This window comes from Hetaerina americana, unplaced genomic scaffold, assembly GCF_022747635.1.
Source record: "Hetaerina americana unplaced genomic scaffold, ioHetAmer1.1.p SCAF_4, whole genome shotgun sequence".
Taxonomy (NCBI): Eukaryota; Metazoa; Arthropoda; class Insecta; order Odonata; family Calopterygidae; genus Hetaerina; species Hetaerina americana.
In genome coordinates this window covers 65,454,336-65,473,794 of record NW_027286985.1, presented here as the reverse complement: position 1 = coordinate 65,473,794, position 19,459 = coordinate 65,454,336, and the positions used below count along the sequence as shown (strand labels likewise).

General features: G+C 35.7%; 1 protein-coding gene across 1 annotated transcript in view; it reads left to right on the top strand.

Annotated features, from left to right (window-relative positions):
• Positions 1-3,942: 3,942 nt before the first annotated feature.
• The window catches only part of Tlk (Tousled-like kinase), a 304,040-nt gene continuing 288,523 nt past the window's right edge, over positions 3,943-19,459 (top strand). Inside the window, exon 1 of the mRNA XM_071590894.1 lies at positions 3,943-4,200. The gene's annotated coding sequence lies outside the window, so the exon portion shown is untranslated. The remainder of the gene's footprint in view (positions 4,201-19,459) is intronic.

Sequence of the window (19,459 nt, the reverse complement as noted above, 5' to 3'; positions counted from 1 at the left end):
ATTTGATTGCAATATTATGTAGTCTTATATTTTTAAATTCCTGCTTACTTGCTGACTGTCGAAATATGTTGATTCCTTTGTTTCGTTTAGCGAAAATGTATGGACTGTCCTAAGAGTAGAGGTTTCTCAATTCATGAGGAAACTTTTCAATCAGGTGCCCTACTTTTGAACTAAAATTATTCTCTGTAGATTCCAACATTAAATAAACTGGAAACTAAAATAATCAAACCGATATTTATAGTCATTGAATCTAAGAGCAAAGTTTGTTTTCGTTGCCATAACACTTATTCAGGGCGGCTTCCAACTTAATTTCCTCACAGGGGCAAATGTTTCACTATCGCCCGAATCACAAGTGGCATGTGTAATCCATCTCATCCGTGTCCTCGAGGAGGCCAAAGTGGTAAGGGAACGGGGAGAGTTGCCGGGTGATTCCCTTTTCACTTTCATCGCCACCCGAATGAGTTCCCTCTTGTGTAGAGGGAGATGGAGGAAATCCATCTCCTTCCTCCCTTTACAGCTCTCACCGAGTCAAGTATTTAAATGACCCTGCACCCACCCTGCCGAAATCAATTTATCTACCAGAGATAATAATGGATTTAAAATCAATTATGTTGAGAATTAGTTTTTCTTACGGCTGGGTATCTTCCAAACGTTCTTTGGGTCGAATGGTTTTTCTTGGGATAACCATATTTTTTTTAGTAACAATAATTGCGTTGAATTAGAAATTTTCACAGTGTCATCAGAAATACGTAACCCACAGTGCAACAGGTTTTTAATTGATTTATAAAACAAATTATCGCAAGCCTGTGCAAATATGATAAATCAAAGTATAAATGCCTTCCCTTCTAGCTAATTTACATTTCGATTGTTTGGCCATTTAATATAGTGTTTTTTGTTAAATAGCAGACCTTCAAAGTGAATTTGCAACTGTTTTTAAGAAAACATGTCACAAAATTATATTTCTTTCGTCCCGTGCAGTCACGTAGATAACTCAGTACAGTACTCTAAAGTCACAAAAATGCAGTAAAATTTTTACGGCAGAACTTTAATTATATTTCTCTTGTTGGTACCAATGTTGGACTTGTCATAAGAACAATGATATAATGATTAAAGGATAACCATGATCAAGAATCAAATTTTGTCCGAGTTTGCATTGGAGGAGGAGTCAAATGAGACTGAAATCTTAAATAATGGCAAAAGATTTTCTGCACCCGGTATGCGCTCCATGAAGACAATTTACAGAAGCTGATATCCTTGAATCCTCCTACAAATGTGAATACACTGAACACCGAGCGGGATGTCCGAAGTTCGTTTTTTTTTCGTCTCTTACTAGCAGCAAATCCTTTTTGAGCACGCGACTCTTCCGTTTTTAACCCTCTCCCCAGTTTCCACAGTCCACCCCCCTCCGAGGCTTTTTGCGAGTGTACATGTGTACGCGCCTGCGCTTCATGGAATATCCAACATCCCCGACTCCGAACTCTCTCATTTAGTTGTCGTTTGAGAAAGAGCAGGGAATAACATTTAACGACTGAATATTCTCTTCGGAACTACAACTACTCAATCTTCAAACCCTGCGGATAGCCACGGAGACGTGCTGCAGGGGGAGCCAGGACACCACACGCTGTAATAAGTGGCTAATTATGGAATTGAAACGACTTTGCTGACGTTTTTGTTGGCGGGTAATGCCACATTGCTTTCATAAGTAAATGAAATACTACCTTAGCTAATCCCAATGAGGCGAAAAAAAGTATGGTTTCGATAGAAATACAGTTATGTACAGGAGCAAAACGCAGTGGAGGAGCAAAATTGGCTTTTTTTGGACGAAAACCATTTGGATGTTGATTCACTTTCTCATCTTATTGATCAACGAAGATCACATATTTGTCGAGGCGCCCAGGTAAGCTATTTTGAAGCGCGCATCCACCCGGAGAATGTACGTTGCAAAACTGAAGTCAACATCCATCCCGTTTTCACTCGAGCATTAATTCTTACGTACGATATTTCACTTATTTATACAGGGATCTTATACTTACAAATCTCGTAAATATTAAACCAGGATTTTACGATTTATCATCACACTGACTAACTCTTTCTGGGTCTGGCGTGTAAAACGTAACTTATAGGGCGTTAATATGCGAGAAATAAGAGATTTTTTCACACACTGGAAAAAACAAGAAATATTTGATGGTCTCTCCAAATGTCTCAACGACTTTTGAAAACAATTAGTTTCACAGATAAAACATAATTATTGGTACGCATTTTGAAGACTTCAATTACTAGGTTAAATCTGAAGACTAAATAAAACAATTGGCGGAAGAAATTCCGATTGGAAGTGATATGCAAACGGTCGTAATAGAATGGTAGCTAAGCCTGGAACAGGGAAGAAGAATAGTTTAGTTACATGACGAGCTGGCAGGAAGCATGAAGAACTGAAGATTAATTTGATATAGCGCATCCAAAGGGAAGTTTACACGAAATGTATGGGACCTTTCCAAACTTACTTTAATAAGCAAATTAAAATGATGATGTCTTGTTTATTTGCAAAAATATATCAGCTCATGTTTATAGTTATATTTCTTTAACTATTTAATTTTCAAATTTCTAAACCACTGTGGGCTCATGGAACCTTGATACAGCACTCCACAGGGTTTCTAATGTAATGTAACTAATGTAAACGTATCCCACCCTGCTTATCATGACGGGCCAATATTATTTGTTTTAAATTTGATTCTAGAATAAAAATTTACGCTTCTCAAAGAGAGAAATCGTGGCTGCGCTCCTTGGATGGAAGGTTGCTTAGAGCTTAGACGAAAATATGCGCGCAAGTTACTCGGGCGTATTCGGTTGAGTAGATTCCACAGTCCACACCCTTTTTGCCCCCCTCCCGAAATGAACTCTTGGAAGCGAACATTTTCCAGTTGATAATACAAAGTAATTATCCATTACTAAAAAAGAAAGAAAGACTCGTACTTTTCCACAGATTTGTGGAAATCTGTGGAAAAATTTTTGAAAATCTGCGGAAAAGTACGAGTCTTTCTTTCTTTTTTAGTAATGGATATTAAATACTTCCACGAAGTGAAGCCTGAAACAACAGAATATATTCACAAAGTAATTAGTTCATTTTCTAATCCATTAGGTTTTTAGTTAAAGGAGAGCGCGGATTATTCATACTCACATTTCACTTCATAGTTGAAGAGATGCTATTAATTTTCCACACTTTATGATTAGTTAAATAATTTAAGATAAAATTCAGCGGGTGGCGACATTAATTTTTTTTAATTTTTCAAAATAGCGCTCCTTCCGTTAATATGCGCTCCTTCCGTTAATTTGAGTTCTGCTTTTGCTTTTCAAGATAACCTTGCGCGGCTATATTTGTTTTCGGGTGTCCACTAAATTGTTGTTATCGAGGAGACAAGGGAAATAAATCTTAATAAATGATGTTCACGTATAGAGAACCTCCACTTTTTGCTGTACCCCTTCGGAAAAATGGTTTTAACTTTGCTCTTTTTGATGAGATTGTTTTTCTTTTCTGTGGGTGTTTACCATCAATATTTTCCAGTTGTAGATTGATATCCAGCAAGTATGAAAACATTTATTTAATTATCGCGTGTAAAATTAATAATAATTGGTCAAGGAGCGCAACAACTGAACGGAAACAAATCAGTCATTCCTTTTCTTTATTTCCATTGTTCAAGCCAACCTCCCGCGCGAAAGTAACGCATAGTTACTCGGGTCAAATTTCAAGGCTCGGTACTCATGATCAGTTCCTGATGGCATTTTGATGTACCCTACCTCGACAATTACACGCGGGACCTGCCGAAAATAGCCGAAGGTGTCATGACACATGACGTCACGGTCACCTATCACTGCAAAACAACACAAGTTAAAGTTGTAAGATAGTGGGAAGCATGGCCGCGCATTCGTGTAACTGGTTGCAGCCAATGGAAAATTTACGTTAAGATTTCCTTAAAGCGGGTGTATACCAGGATTAATATTTGACTAGTGGAATACTTTCTTGCCAGGGTAATTCGTGATAATCACCTATTGAGAAGTGACCAAGCAAGAAGAGGATGTCGGCAACTGGCGGATGGACGCCATCTTCAATCTGAGTTTTTTTTGCTATTCTCTGTGGACGATCAGACCCTGAAGTCGGATTCTCATGTACATAAACGTAGGATATTCAGGATTTTATCTCCCATGGTAAGAAGAGTTAATCTTTTACTATTTGGTTAGAATCAATCTTAGCTATTAGCATGCTTCTGATGGGGAATAATTCATTCAAAAATGAGAGAATGACCGCGCCATGACGATGGTATGTCTAGTATGTAATAGCACAATATCAGTGAGGTGGTCAGTGTTCGTAAAATTTTAGGGCGGAATTCATAGCTTAGAAGTATTTGCTGTATTCGTTTTTTGCTTTTTTTCGAATGATGTTGGCCTTCCCTGTGTAAGGCCTAACTTATTATTCGGACTTGGAGTTGTTTTGTTTGGAGTTGAATTAATTGTTTTTGAGGTTCGTGTGCATGTATTATTCTTTAAATAAATGGAAATACTTCCATAAACTATTCATCTACTTGTGTTTACCATTACTCCGCTTTCATTATTGTTTTGGAGTAATGAAAGCTGATTTAATAATGCGAACTCAATTGACACTTCGTAATGAGTATTACTCGAATATTGTTCACCCCTCCTGTAATGTGGGGTTTTCGCCATTTCTAGATTATGGTTAAGAGAAGAGGAAGCATAGGTTTTGTTTAAAACTTTAAAGATGTTCCCAGATTTAAATACTTTTCGGCTTTAGAAATGTCGGGAGAAATTACTTGCATATAATATTTCATTCTAGTTTTTCGGTAGTAGTTTTTGGCCAATCTGTTACTTTTTAAGCCCATTATTTGAGGTGCTGGGTGATAAACACGGTTATCTTTCTGTATTAATTAATATTCGAATTCACTTCGCGGACATTTCTATTGAAGTTATTTCGAGGACGCATGTAAATGAAAAAAAATGATAATGTATTGCTTGGTAACTTGATAAATTAGAATTCTTTCTTTCTAAAAGTATTAGCAAGAAAAGAGTACACTGTGTGAAACAACTCCACTGTTTAGTCTACATGTTTCAAGTTTTAATTTTAGTAACTAGTTCTCATGTGTTTTTAGGTAGCTGGGTATACTACCCTTGCAATTCTTTTTGCAGCAAGTTAAGTTAGACTTTTTGTCGGCAATACTTTAAGTATAGGTTGTTCCCATTCGAAATTCAGAGTGCCTCAATTGCATTGTAGTATTTTATGTTGATAATGTCCCTACTCTAGTAAGTTAATGCTTTTGAGGCTTTATTATATTTGGCTGGGAAGTCGTGGTTTGCCAAACGATTTACAATTGGCTCTTCACATTTTCAGAAAACAAACAGTCGATTTTAAAGGAACTCATCTAACAGTAGGGCGATAGATAACAGTTATTTGCTTGGTTATTTATTTCAAAAGGGTCTATCTAGTAATAGAAACCTGTTACACGTTCGGAGTGCAAGTTGATCGTAACATGGAGTTCACTTTCTTTCTTACACTACTGCTAAATCTCCACTTACACATCAATATATTTACGCCAACGTACCAACAAAATGGAATCGTGAAAGCATTCATAATGAAAAGTGAAAAATAGCAGAATATGAATTAGTTTCAGTTTTATGATGTCCAAGATCGAACATTTTATTTTTACATATGTATTTATGACGATAAACTCTGTTGAGAGATTCAATTATATTAACTGTAAGTAGGGCGTAAAGCAAATATTTAGTATTTTGAAATCCACAGATGTACTTGATTGTAAATGTTTGACTCCACCACTATTATGGTGTGTAATGCCATCACAATTAATAAACAATTCGCCCAACTAAGATTAATTTTTGTAGTTTACTAGGGGGTTAATCATTTTTTTTCAATTAAATGGTGGTTCTCACTTGTATGAGTAGTCATTTTGTTTATTTCAAGTTCTTTATGAAAATTGTAACCATAGTGCATGGTGCATGCATGTTTCATGCATATATGCATGAAACCGATACCTAAATTTTGTTGTTGTTTTAGAGATGTGTTTGTTATATTGTGTTTTGAAGTGATTTTTTTTGTCGAATAAATAATTCATGTTGGGTTTTTCGTGTGTTTTGAAAAAAATCCAATTTCTGTTTATTACTGCTCAAGAGCATAGTTCACGGTATAATTCTTGAAAAGGTGTTTAGTCATTTATTAGGTTTTCTTTTCTGATTATAGAAAAGTGAACAGGGAAGTCAAGAAAGTATGACGATAGAGAGTTATTATTTTATCAGAATCATATAGTGGAGTAGTTGCAATTTTGTTATTAATGTTGTAGTTTGTAGTCCTGTTGCTTTGATAATTTACCTGCCAATATTATATTTTTAACTCTGATAACCAATGGGAACCCCAGGAACACAAATATATTATAAATTGTTTTTGCTCTTTCTAAATGCTTGGACATTATATGTTGTTCAGCATTGGATCTCTTTCCATTTTTCATTATAAATTGCAAGATATACCAATAACCTGTCAAATTGTTTTAGAAAAGTGTGACTGACCACTCAGTGCTCTGTGACATTGTGTCCCTGTCATCAATTTCCTCTTCCTTGATAAAGTATCTGTGCCTAATGCTATCCTTCTTCTTCTGTACCCACCATTTTGATAAAAGAACTCCCAATATAGGTAAATTTTTCCGCCTGCCCTAGTTTATGACCTCCTATGTTAATATTTAACTTAGCTTTTCTCTTTCTTTAAAACCTCATGACATAAGTTTTGATTCCATTATTCCCATCCCATACCTATCATACTGATTTTCTAATGGGCTCAACAATGATTGTAATGCCTTGGCTGACTGATTGTAAAGTTGATAATAAAAAACTGATGACTCAATTAATTTGGATACTTTAAATAACTACTAATAGTGTGTAATAGATTTTATGATCCTTATTTCATATATGGTGGAAGATGGAGATAAAAAAATAGATATTTTAGGGTTGTACAAGTTAAGATTGAAAGACATCTGGGATTATTGGATTAGCATTAAGTGCAAGGAAAGAGAGAAACAGCGAGGAATGACAATAATATTGAACAAAAAGGTTGGAAGAAGCATAGTAACATAGAGCAAGCAAGGATAGCATATTATTGGTAAAAGTAAAAGCTGCATTGACACGAACTTGGTCATTATTCATTTCTACATACCAACAAGTAACCATAGGGAGGAAGAAATTGGGTATACAATCAATTGGAGGAAATAATTGAGGGTTTCATTGAGCGGAAATATTTAATACTTAATGAAGGATTGGAATAGAGTGTTGGTGAAGGAGAAATGGGACTGTGGAGAGGTATTATGGTTTAGGTGCGAAGAAGGAAGGTGGGCAGACAGTAATTTGAGGTCCGCTAAAGGCAGTGTTTAATTGCAACAAACACTTGTTCAAAGACAACAGTAGAGGTAGATTTTTGATGAAAATGCATGGGAATTCAGAAAATATCATTTAGGTTATGTTATGGTTAAGCACATGTTTACTAGACACACCATGATTAATTCACACTTGTTTTCTGGTAGCTGATGTGAATTCAGATTATAATTTATTATTATTAAAGTGTAATGTTAGATTCAAGATAATAACAAAGGAAAGAAATGGAGATGAGGAAATGAAATGTGGAAGGTTAACCGAGACAAAAAGAAAGGTGTGCTTGGAGAGAGATGAAAATATTGTGAGTGAAGGCAGGGAGATGGGTGCATTAGGAGAAAAAAGGGAACATATTAAGAAAGGGATCATAAGCTGCTACCAGTATTATAGAAATAGGGCAAGACTAGGTAACCATGGATCACTGGTAAGATGATTTCAAACCTGAATGAAAGAAGTAAATGGAAGGGTATGAAACAGAATTAGGTAAAAGGAAGTACGAGGAGATGAATAATAAACAGGATATTAATATGGGGAAAGTGCGTGGTGAAGGATGCAATCCGAGGATATGGAGGGTTTACAAAGGAAGGGTGAAATGGATTTGCTGTACAGATAGGAGAAAAAGATCTATCAGGAAGTAAAAAGGGAAAAAAATCCATGCTACCTCTTAAGATATGGAAAGAAAACTATTAATTGACCCCGAAAAATCTCAAGAGAGGGAGGAATACCAGGAGGATCTTTACGATAAACATGAGGGGGTAACCAAAAATAACCGGAATAGTGCTGTGGTTAGCGAAACTTACATAGTATGCATTCCGCTAGGTTAGCATAGTGCAAATCGTTCCGAGTTCTGGGCAGGCATTGTTGTCATCTGGGAAGATTGTGTTCTGTCTCAACAATTCGTTTTGTAAATGCAGTTTTTCGTGCTCGTCGTTTTGCATAATGGCAGATTTAGGTGAAGAGGGCACCACTGTGAAATTTTGCTTCCTGCTTGGGAAAAACACTGCAAAAACTGTTGTGATGTTAACAATAGCTTACTAGGATTGTGCTATGGTAAAAACTCGGGTGAACCAATTGTTTTCTTGTTTTAAAGAAGGCGAAAAGTCACTTGATGAAAACCTTGTTCTGGACGTCCGTCAACAACAATCAAACCAGTGGAAAACTTTATTTTCGTCTCACCCCAAAAAAACTCATTAAGTGTAATCAAACCTCAAGATGGTGCTCATTTGTTGTTTTGATGTGAGCGGGATAGTGCATTCTGAATTCATCCCAACAGGTCAGACTGTTAATCAGACTTTTTATTTGTAGGTTTTAAAAAGATTGCGTAATTGTGTGTGACAAAAAAGGCCTGAATTGGTTGAGACGAAGGATTGGTTTTTCCACCATGACAGTGCACCAGGTCATGGTGCTATTTCAGTTTGCCAGTTTTCAGCCCAAAATAATATGACTCCCTTGCCCCACCACACCTTACTCGCCTGAACTCGCTCCTTGCGATTTCTTCTTGTTTCCTCGAATGAAGAGGGACATGAAAGGGCAATCTTTTGGTACTACGGAAGCAATGAAGAAAAAAAACATGGTTGGAGCTGTTGGGCGTCAAAACAAATGAGTTTGAAAAATGTTTCCAGGAATGGAATCGCAGATTAGATAAATGCATTAAGTGTAATCGAGAGTACTTTGAAGCTGATGTTTGTTTTGTGGAACTAATAAAAATAATCCTGGTTGTTTTTGGGTACCCCATCGTATTAGGCCAGCAAGATTGTGTAGCAATAGAAAGAAAATATGATGTAGATGGAGATAGTTTCTGACTAGGCATTTTTGGCTTTGGGATAGTGAGGACATTAATAGAATTGAAATGTAGTGAGGCCATGGGGATTGATAGCATTACTGTAGACCTACCTAAGGGTTTAGGAAAATGTGGAAGAAATAGTTCAAATTGGCTAACTTGTAGCAATTATAAGGAAGAAAATAGATCGCAAGATTTGGTCGGCTCAGTGTTAGTTCTCATTCCAAAAAAGTGAGGGCTAAAGTATGTGAGGACTACAGAATAATTTCATATGCTCTGTGTCAGGTATGGGATGAGAATCAATGTAAGCAGTGTAAATGCTCTTAGGTTATTGAGAAAGAGGAAATCCAAGTTAAAGATTAAAATGAAGAGGGCAAAAACTAGAGCAGGTAGAACAGTTTATGTAGCTTGGAAGTTTCTTGTACCAAGATGGTCACAGTAATAGGGATAGAAAAAGACTAATTGCGTTAAGCAAAGAAGCTTTTACAAGAAGGACAGAATTGAGGACAACAATGTTAATGGAGGTGGTTAAGAAAAGAGACTTGTGAAAATTTTGGTAATTTGTGTGGTTTTGTATTGAAACATGGTCATTGACAGTAGATGATAGACATAGATTGGAGGCTTTTGAGAGTGGGTGCGGGAAAGGATGGAAAACATAAAATGGATAGGGAATCAAATGAAGCATTAAACATTTTGGGGGAGGAGAGAGCATTGCTCAGAGAGATCCAGAGAAGGCAGGGAAGATGGATGCAGAGCAGTTTGATTAAAAATGGGATCTTGAAGACTGTGATAGAGGGAGAATGCTATGCTAGCAAGGGAGGGGCAGGAATAGGATTGAGATATTGGATGGAATAGAAGGGAAGGAGGAAGTATTCAGAAGTAAAGAGAGGCTAATTGTGTTGTAGAATGTTGAGTTATGATTTTTTAAGAGAGACAGAATTGTCTCTGTACGGTTTGGTACACTTCTGTCCATCCAAAAATACCTTAACCAGTAGAATACTAATTAATATATGTACCATTCCATCTGTTGAAACAATATGTTTGTATTGTCAATAACTTCTGTTCCTCACTGGTATCATGGACATGAAAAACAAAATTGTGTTGTTCAGTTGTAAGTGATAACATAACTCCGTGGAAACATTTATTAAAATATCTTGTCCATTTTTTATGCTTAATATTTTCAATTTCCATGTTTTGCATACTAAAAACACTGCAGATTAAGGAGTGCAATAGTTTTCAAATAAACTTTTCAACGAATGAGACCAATACTGCCACCTGCCCTCTTGTGTTGTGTGTATCAATCTCCTGTAATGGTAGTTAGTTTCAATTTCTTTTAGAAAGCTTATAATTATATTACAGCCCTTGTTGTCGAAAGCTTTCTCCAGATCTACAAATCCAGTATAGGTTCTAAGGTCTTCCTGTATCTTATTCTATACAATTAGTTTGAGAACAAGAATAGCTTGTTTGGTACCTCTACATCTAAATCCAAATTTAAGTGCACTTATAATGCTTCTGCTGTATTCTCAATTTTTTAGATTATGCTTGCCATAAATTTTTCTGCATGGGTTGCTAGACTAATTGTTGCAATGTTTTTACTGAAGTTCACATTCATTCGTTCTATATTTTGATATATTGATGATTACATTCTTCTTAGTCATCTGTATTTTTCCTCTCATTTACACATCACATTTGATTATACAGCCATGCTAGAATCTATTTATGTATTTCTTAAAAATAGTTCTGAGGGTATGTTAGTAATCACTGCTCATAAATTCTGTATTGCAGCATAAAAATCAGCCCTGAGAAGAATCTCCTTATTCATTAACATCAACATTATCCTCTTCTTCCAGTGTTTTGGCATACTTTTCTTTTCCGTTGTTTTTATTCTTCAATTTCTCTTTTGAGATAGGCTGGGACTAACATGGCTAACAAATCCTGGCACCCCATACTACATATTTATTAGAATATAGTCTCTAGCTCTGTATCTTATGCCTCCTATAATTATATCCAGAATGCCTATTCTTTTCCATGCATTGATTACCCAACAATCTTGCCTTTATTACCATATTCAGCATCCTATTACTTCTCAGTATCTCCTCCATCCACTTGTTTTGCCTTCTTCAAATTTCTCCCAACAACTACTCTTATTGTGCTTGGATATTCTTAGTTTGATATCTTTTCTAAACCATAAACACAGTAATCAACCCAAAAGTAGGTTTGGTAGATGATGGTAGAGTTCACCCAGTACTAAGCCCGACGGCATGTGAAATTCACACATCAGGGTAGGGGGGCCAATTTCTTTCTCTATGCTGGTTATGGTTTCCCTGGAAGATCTAATGCCTGAAAAATGGCATAGCTTGGATGGAGCTGCAGGTGTTCAGAGAGGCTTGCCCGCCAATCGAACCTGGGCCCTCTGGTCAGTAGTCCAACACTCGACCCCTGGACTACTGATCCATTTTACTTATGCCATTCATCACCACACTCACTTGTCATAAGCCTCCAATCTACACTTATTGTCTTGCTTCAACAACCATGTTTCTGTGGTGTGACAAAACCATGCTCAAAATCAAAGGTTTAACAAGCCTTTTCTCAACATCCTTACCCAGCATCCATCATCAAATCCCTTTTCCTTATGAAAGCTTCTGTGGATAATGCCATTCTTCTTCTTACATCCCTGCTACAATGATCATTTTTATCCAAAATTCTTTCAAGATAAGTAAATATTTCCTTCTGCACTAGTAAATGAACTCCTATTGTAATTAATAACATCAAAATAAAACTATTTAATTCTGCTCATAAACTCCAAAGAAACTGCGGGAGATGCTAGGCGAATTATTTTTACACTCTGGAATTTTTGCATTGTGATCCACATATTAAATAAACTTAAATGCAACCTAGGTTTCACTGCTGTTTGGCACCATCAGGCCTGGTGATGATGCACCACAGTGAAACCTAGGTTGCACTAAAGTTTATTTTGCATGTGGAATTAAGTAGTTTTATTTTGGCATTATTCATAATGGAGCAATTCCACAAAGTTATGCCTGAAACAGTTAATCCTATTTCAATGTTTAAATTAGCTTTCCTCCATCTGGAAAACCATGTAACCTTTGTTTTCTTTATATTTATTCTCATCCCATATTTCTCACTGACTTTCCAATGTGCTCAGAAATACTTGTATCCCCTTGAATTACTGGCAAATGAAAGCCTGGTCATCTGCAAACCTAATTGATTTTATGAATGCCCCACCAACTTTCATTCCTATCTCCAGTTCCTCTGCGATGACTATTGAATGCGATGGGGAGATAACTTTTCTGTTGTGAAATAGTCAGATCAGTCTTTGAGTCCAATGTTAAACAAACTTATTTTGTTTGTACTACATCTTAATTAAAAGGTTATAAAGCTGTACAGTGTTTGTTATAAGAAGAGCAATGTTGGACCATTTGGAAAGTATTATCCTATTGCTTCATTAATTAAGCTTCTGAACCGTGTAAAACTACACGCCATACATGAATATAAAGTTTTTACTAATCTGTAGTTAAGATGCCCATTTACAACTCCTGTCTCTTTGTAGAAACGTTTTTATCTGATGTACCTCTTTACATCTTGTTACTAGTTTTACCATCTTCACTTGGTGAAACACTTCCTACATAGGTGAACTGCTGTAGTTTAGACCCTTTAATTTTTCTGTTTAAATTAGCCTTCCTATTTCTTGAGAATCTCATTTCCTTCATTTCTCATGCTTAATTCTCATTCCATATGTATCGCAATTTTTCTGAGATGCATTAAATAGTAATTCCAATCGTTTGGCTAACAGACATAACTAAAGTTTAATTGTCCCCAAATCTTACCAATTTGTGGAGATCACTACTGACTTTCATTCAAGCATGCACCCTCTGTATCATTTCCTCTCCATATTTTTTTAAACGCTTGAAAAGATTAGGGGATGATAGACATATCCATCTTACTTCCCTGCCTATAACGGCCCATTCTAACTCATTTTCTGTAGTGTCTGAGACATGCACTTACAAGACAAGGCCAAGTTTGTTGAATGCCTTCTCAAAATGCATGAAGTGTAAATCACTGAATCTAGAACTAATGAACTAGATCACTGAAGTCAAGCAATGTTGGGCCCAGTTGGAAATTGGATGACTTATCACCACACCTTGACGTGGTGCACTTGTCCCCTGTTTGCACGTGGCAGGCTGGTTGAACATGGTTTGGCACATGGAGCAAGGGGTCTAAGGGCCTGGGGCTCATGTCAAAGGCCCCCTCACACCAACTGTCAGTACATCCTCGTTGTACACCTGTCCCTTGGTACCTTTGGCCTCACTACTGTTGTGGCATCATGTGTATCGATATTTTTTATTAATCCAAACTGATTCTCTTAAGTAATCATAGCCCTCTTCCTTATCCTTTCGTTAATGATCCAAATTTCTGTCTGCTCTGTGAAATTAAACTTATGGTCCTGTAGTCCTCACATGCCACTGTTTTACACGATTTTAGGATGTATTAGTACTGATCTAATGAAATCTTCCATCCAAATTCCTTGCTTGTAAATAAAACAAATGAGTCCGTAAAAACTATTCCTTTATGTTTTCCTGAACTCTTGAGTAGTTTGGCAGGAATGTTATGTCTCCCCAGTCTTCTTTGATTTTATTTCCTATAATGCCTTTTCTATCTCACAGTCAAGTATTCCTCGCCCTAAGGTATCCTCCTTGATATCATATTGCTTTCTATCATATATCAAAACTAGCCCTCCATGTGAAGTACAACTTTGATGTGGTGGAAGGGCTTGTGTTCCAACGACCCCTGGAGCGGTGCTGGTAGGGGAAATGGTTATTTCCCTTAGTAGAGTCACTCACACCAGATAAGCCAAAGGGGAGGAACCAGATGAAATATAGTCAGTACAGTGTTTGTTCATCAATGAGATGACTGTAAAAGCAGCGACCCAGTGAGGTGGCTATTTCAGTGATGTTACATTAAATATACTATTGAGAAAAGCGAGCGAAACTCCTGTTATTATTTATTCCAAGGCATGATGATGGAATGTAAGATTCATCTGAGTTTTGGCAGCTATGAGACTGCAGAGAAGTTAGAAAATATCAAGCAAGAGATAGTGAGAGGAAATATAAACATGCTAGGCTTGTGGAAGGTGGAATGGAAAATGGTAGTTGGAGTGGTGGTTACAGATAAATGTATAGTAAAGGGGTGGAGAGTCAACACGGAATATTCATAGTATTGAATAAGAACCTGGAAAGAAGGGTAGTGAAACTGGTACAGGTGAATGATGGAATTTTATTAGAAGAAATAAGAGCAGAACAAGTCAGTCTAGTGGTTATGGAGGTATACATGCCAACTGGCAGCCATAGAAATATGTATAGGATCAGTTAGATGAAATGATCAGTGAGCGCATTTGGAAGAAAACTCTTAAAAGTTATGGGGTACTAGAATTTTGTGGTAAACAAAGGGGGCAACAGGATGCTTTTGGATTTTCCTATCTGAAAACCTGAATTTCTTCATCCTTTTACATAGCACATTGATTTTGCACTGTGAAATTCACACTGTGATTTTACTGCAAAATCTTTATACTTTGCTCTGCTATTTCCTTCAATTTTTCCCCCTATTAGTAGCTCTTTGTACTTTCCTTTACCTAATTCTCTGTTCACGTTCTTCCATTTTCTTCTTTCATCCACCTGCCTTCTTCTTGCTTCTCATTAATTTTCCTATGCAACATTTCTATTTTTTTGTACCTTTCTTTCATTATCCCTCGTTTGAGATATTCTCATCTTTTTCCTTCTGTACCCAGCCCCTCATGCTCCCTCAGAATCAGCTTCCTCCTGATATCCCTTTTTTATCCTTTTTGTTTTCTATAATACATTCTCTTAAATTTAGCATAGTACTTAATGAGCTCTGAATTGTGGTTTCATATTCATCACTTCCAGGGGAACTGTGATTTGATCACATAATTTCTTAATCTGTACCTCAGCATAATAATATCTAACCTATATATAATCTAATCTATCTATTCTTGAATCTCCTCTCATTTTCTATGTTCACCTACATCTACCATGTTGCTTCTTTTTGTTAGTTATTTTAGTACCCTGCAAGCCACCGCTAGGGTGTCTGGCAGAGGGTGAATGCACACCAGACTAAATTTGACCTGAATATGACCCTGCTGCAGTCAGACAATATTATTCTGATCCCTTATCGTTCATGGAAAAAATGACATCCTAAAGCTATATGTTCTACACCTAATCTCTCTAATTTTATTGACATGATCTTTCTTACTGTAGTACGATAGGCTTAAAAGTACATTTCCAACATCACTGCAAAATGGACATCCTTCCAATTTATGGAAGGAATTTAATATGTAGTTTAACCTTTGCTCTGTGAGTGATTCCCAGCCTAGCTGCTCTAATTTTTTGGATATGCTGCTAAGTTTATCATGACAATCTGGCTCCCCTATGCTTCATCGAGCCAATCCAACTTCGTGAGGATCCCATAGACTAGCAGCATATTCAAAATGAGGCCTAACCTGCAAAATATAACATTTCTCTTTGACTTTTTACCAGGTGTTTGATATTAATTTTGTAGTAGTGCACATGTAATCTCAATACTTAATTTCCATGGTGGCTGGAATGTTTTGTGTGCTGTCATGATAACACCCCAAGCATCCTTTTGCTAAGCGAGTGTAATATCCCTGTAAGGATGATGATTTGAGCAAGTATAGCCTGAGATTAATTATCAGGGTGTGTCTTGACCCTGAAAACTTGAGGATTTTGGTAGATGCCCTGAAACAATCTAAATTTGATACATTTTATGCATTTTATGTAAAATTGCTTTACTGTCATTCGATAGAAGCCACTTATTTGTGCTTAGGTGTCTTCTCTTCAGAGGTTCTGCTCCAATTAACCCTCAATTGAGAGACCCTGCATTGATTGTCAAATTGAGGCGATGTGGCATGGTTAAATGAATACGAGCTGAAAGTATTTTCCCCCAAAAATTTTTATTTTATATTTTTCTTTCATGCTCATTATCATCGTTACCTATGTACTATGTTTGTAATATTTCTTAGGTAGAAGCACTGTCCTCGGCTGTCTAGCAGTCAACATGTGTGACATATCTTGTGCATGCAAGTTATTTTCAGACTTCATTTGGATCAATAGAAATGATAAAGTTTTTAAATTATAATATTACTCTTGCTACTGTAGGCCAGTTTCTTCAGATGTAATGCGAGAATCTCTTCATTGAGCGACACTGCATTTAGGTTGCATGAATTGAGGCATTTTTTCTTGCTTTACATGAAAATAAGAGTCTAAATAATCTTTCCCAAATTTTAATTTTGTTCTAACATTTTTTGTTTAGTTTTACTTTGGTACCTATACTTATATTTGTGACCTTAGTTGCAAAATATTTAATTTCGTTCTTCAGCCGTCTAGTTGTCTAGAAATAATTTTATTGTGCCTATGACCAATTTTCATTTGAATTCAATTTGTTTGATGCGAATAATTAATGTTTACAGTGACTGTAATGATATTGAGTTTGCCTTTATTGAAATTCCTACCATCCTTGTCTTGTATGGTGTTCTCTTTACGGCGTTTCATATCAGTGAAGCAGTGCATCACTAGTTTCGAGAATTTCAATTTCATTATTAGGAAATACATATTCCTTTAAGGGAGGTTCCAATGTTGATAACTGGCTGTTCAAAAAGAATCTATGATCATCATAGAATAACTATTTTATTTGCTTGGGAACATGCCAATGTAGCAATAAAATATTACATTTCAATTGAGGGTAATGGCTAATTTATGTAAAAAACATAAAAAATAATAAAGTTAATATAAACACAAAAATTCCTAATTCACTACATTATTGTTGTTTCAGTGGTATATTTTTAGCCTATTTCTGTTAAAGTTGTTCAAGAATACACCCATTTGAGAAAAATAAACAGATTTAAGCAAAAAAAAACAGAAATAGTATCAGGTTAAAGATATTACAAAAATAGTAAAGAAATTGGTGTACTAAAATAGATACAAATAGACAGTTTTAGAGAAAATCTTGAATAATAGATAACTTGATAGCATGAAGCTATCACCAATGTGTAAGTCTGTATGTAGTATTGAGTAAAATGCATTGGATACAACTTAAAATTCGAGTACCACTCTGCAATACCAAGTGCAGGTTAAGGATAATATGTGTATGAGCAGTTGTTCCTTGACTAGAATATTATTCCTAGAATATTATTTGTTCTAGTTTGTGGTATCTCTAACCATTATTTTCATTTTATCTTTGATGAAATCAATTCATTTCCATCTAGAAAATTTTGGAAAGAAAAAAAATGCAATTGTTTACAATTATTACATATTTTATGACAGCTTTTGTTTTACTTGCTTTTTTATAAAAATCATCTCTCAATCAAAAAATTCCCATTTGTTTGTGTTTAGTTTATTAGTTTGGTTTTTGATTAGTTGTCGTCAGTCTCTTCTTTTTGGCTCGTAGGTGTTGGAGGTTCAAAAAAACAATCATTTCCTCAATGCCTCTGTAAAATGATTATTGACATTCTCGTTGAGGGATGTGGTGGCTTTAGATACAAGGACTTAGTTCTGATGCCATTGGTTAATCAAGTTCTCTAATTCACCCCAGTGCTGCCTTTTTATGTCTTTTTAAGTGTTCCCTTTTTGTTTTCGTCTTCATCGTCCCTCCTGGACATGGCTTTTACTCCTTTATCCTTTTCTTTTTCCTGTTCTCTTCTTAACTCCCGTAGTTCTTCAGTGATAAGCTATTTTGTGTTCTTGCGCTAACTCCCATGTTTGCTCTAATATCTTCCGAATCCATAGTGTTGCTCAGTTAAGTGACCACATTTACTGTATCAGATCCACTTTCAGGTCCTTCCAAAATTGTTCCATTCATGCAGTTAGTCTGCAACTTTTTCCAGGTTGATTTTCCCTAGTTTTAAACAGTGAGACCTTCCGATTCCTGGCTAATAAGATGTTAAATGGAAGGATATTGGAATGACTTTACCCTTATGGTTAAATCTATACTGGTGATAACTTTGTAAAAAACATCTTTGCAAAAGACCTTTGGCAGGGGCATAAAGCTTTTAGAAGTAGGTAATGAGATATTGATTATTGGTTGTAGAAATGATGTGGTATTGGATAGCAAGAATTGATTTCGGTGAAATGAAACTCTTCATTCAATCTTTTGCATACTATGGATGATATGCTGGAGAATCATTCATTATAAGAAGAATTTTCAAATTGTTTTCGAACTTCAGATTTCAGCATCTCATATTTAAACATGCTTGTATCTGGTTTCCTGGTTTTTTGAGCTTCTTTTTATTTACCCAGTCAGTCATTGTCTGAGTGGGAGCTGAATGAGAACATAAATCATCCATAGATGCCTTAGTCTGTCACAACATGAAAGCCTGAATGCTATGTGTAAAATTTGTATCTCATTATGCATTTTATTATCAGGCAGTGGTTAACTCCTCAAATAATAATTCAGGATTCAATAGATTAGATTTGGGGTAGTTTTCTTCTTTGAATTCTTAATTTTGTTAATGTATAAAATGCTATAAAGTTTTCATTGTTGTATTTTGATTAAATCATGTGAAGTATGTTTTAAATGATTTTTATAATCATTTCCACTTGGATAAAGGAGTTTTACATAACTTTCACGAATTGATACATACATTTCAACAGTTTAACTCTTTATTATAAATGTAAGACTTCAAATAAAATTATTGTTGAAAGTGAACAGCTAAAAACAAACTTGGCTCCTATTGTTGCTCGCCTTATGTAGTCTGTGTTGCTCTGCATCACAAATGCATCACAGTTCATAACTCTAGAATAAGGTTGTATCTAGAGGCCAATGCAAAATATGAAATTAGTTTTTATCTTAAAAGTTGTTATATCGAGTGGTTTGAAAGTTGAGGTGCCACTAATGATTGAATTATTACATATTTGGTTCAAATATATAACATTAGAAATAAATTCAGTAAGCACTGCTAGCAAAGGCAATCTTAGATATTTGACTCTCAATACAGGCCTCTCATGTTACACTTTTTTGTCTTTACCTTAAAAGATTTACTAGCAGATTTGAAAGATAACTGCACTGTCTGAGATATTCATGCCAAGAATAAAAAAGTTATTCAAGTAGCGAAGAAGGTTTTATGATGAAAAGTAAGGATTAAAATTAGCTTTCAACTAACATACCACAAGGTTATCTTTCCATTTTTGTTACTCG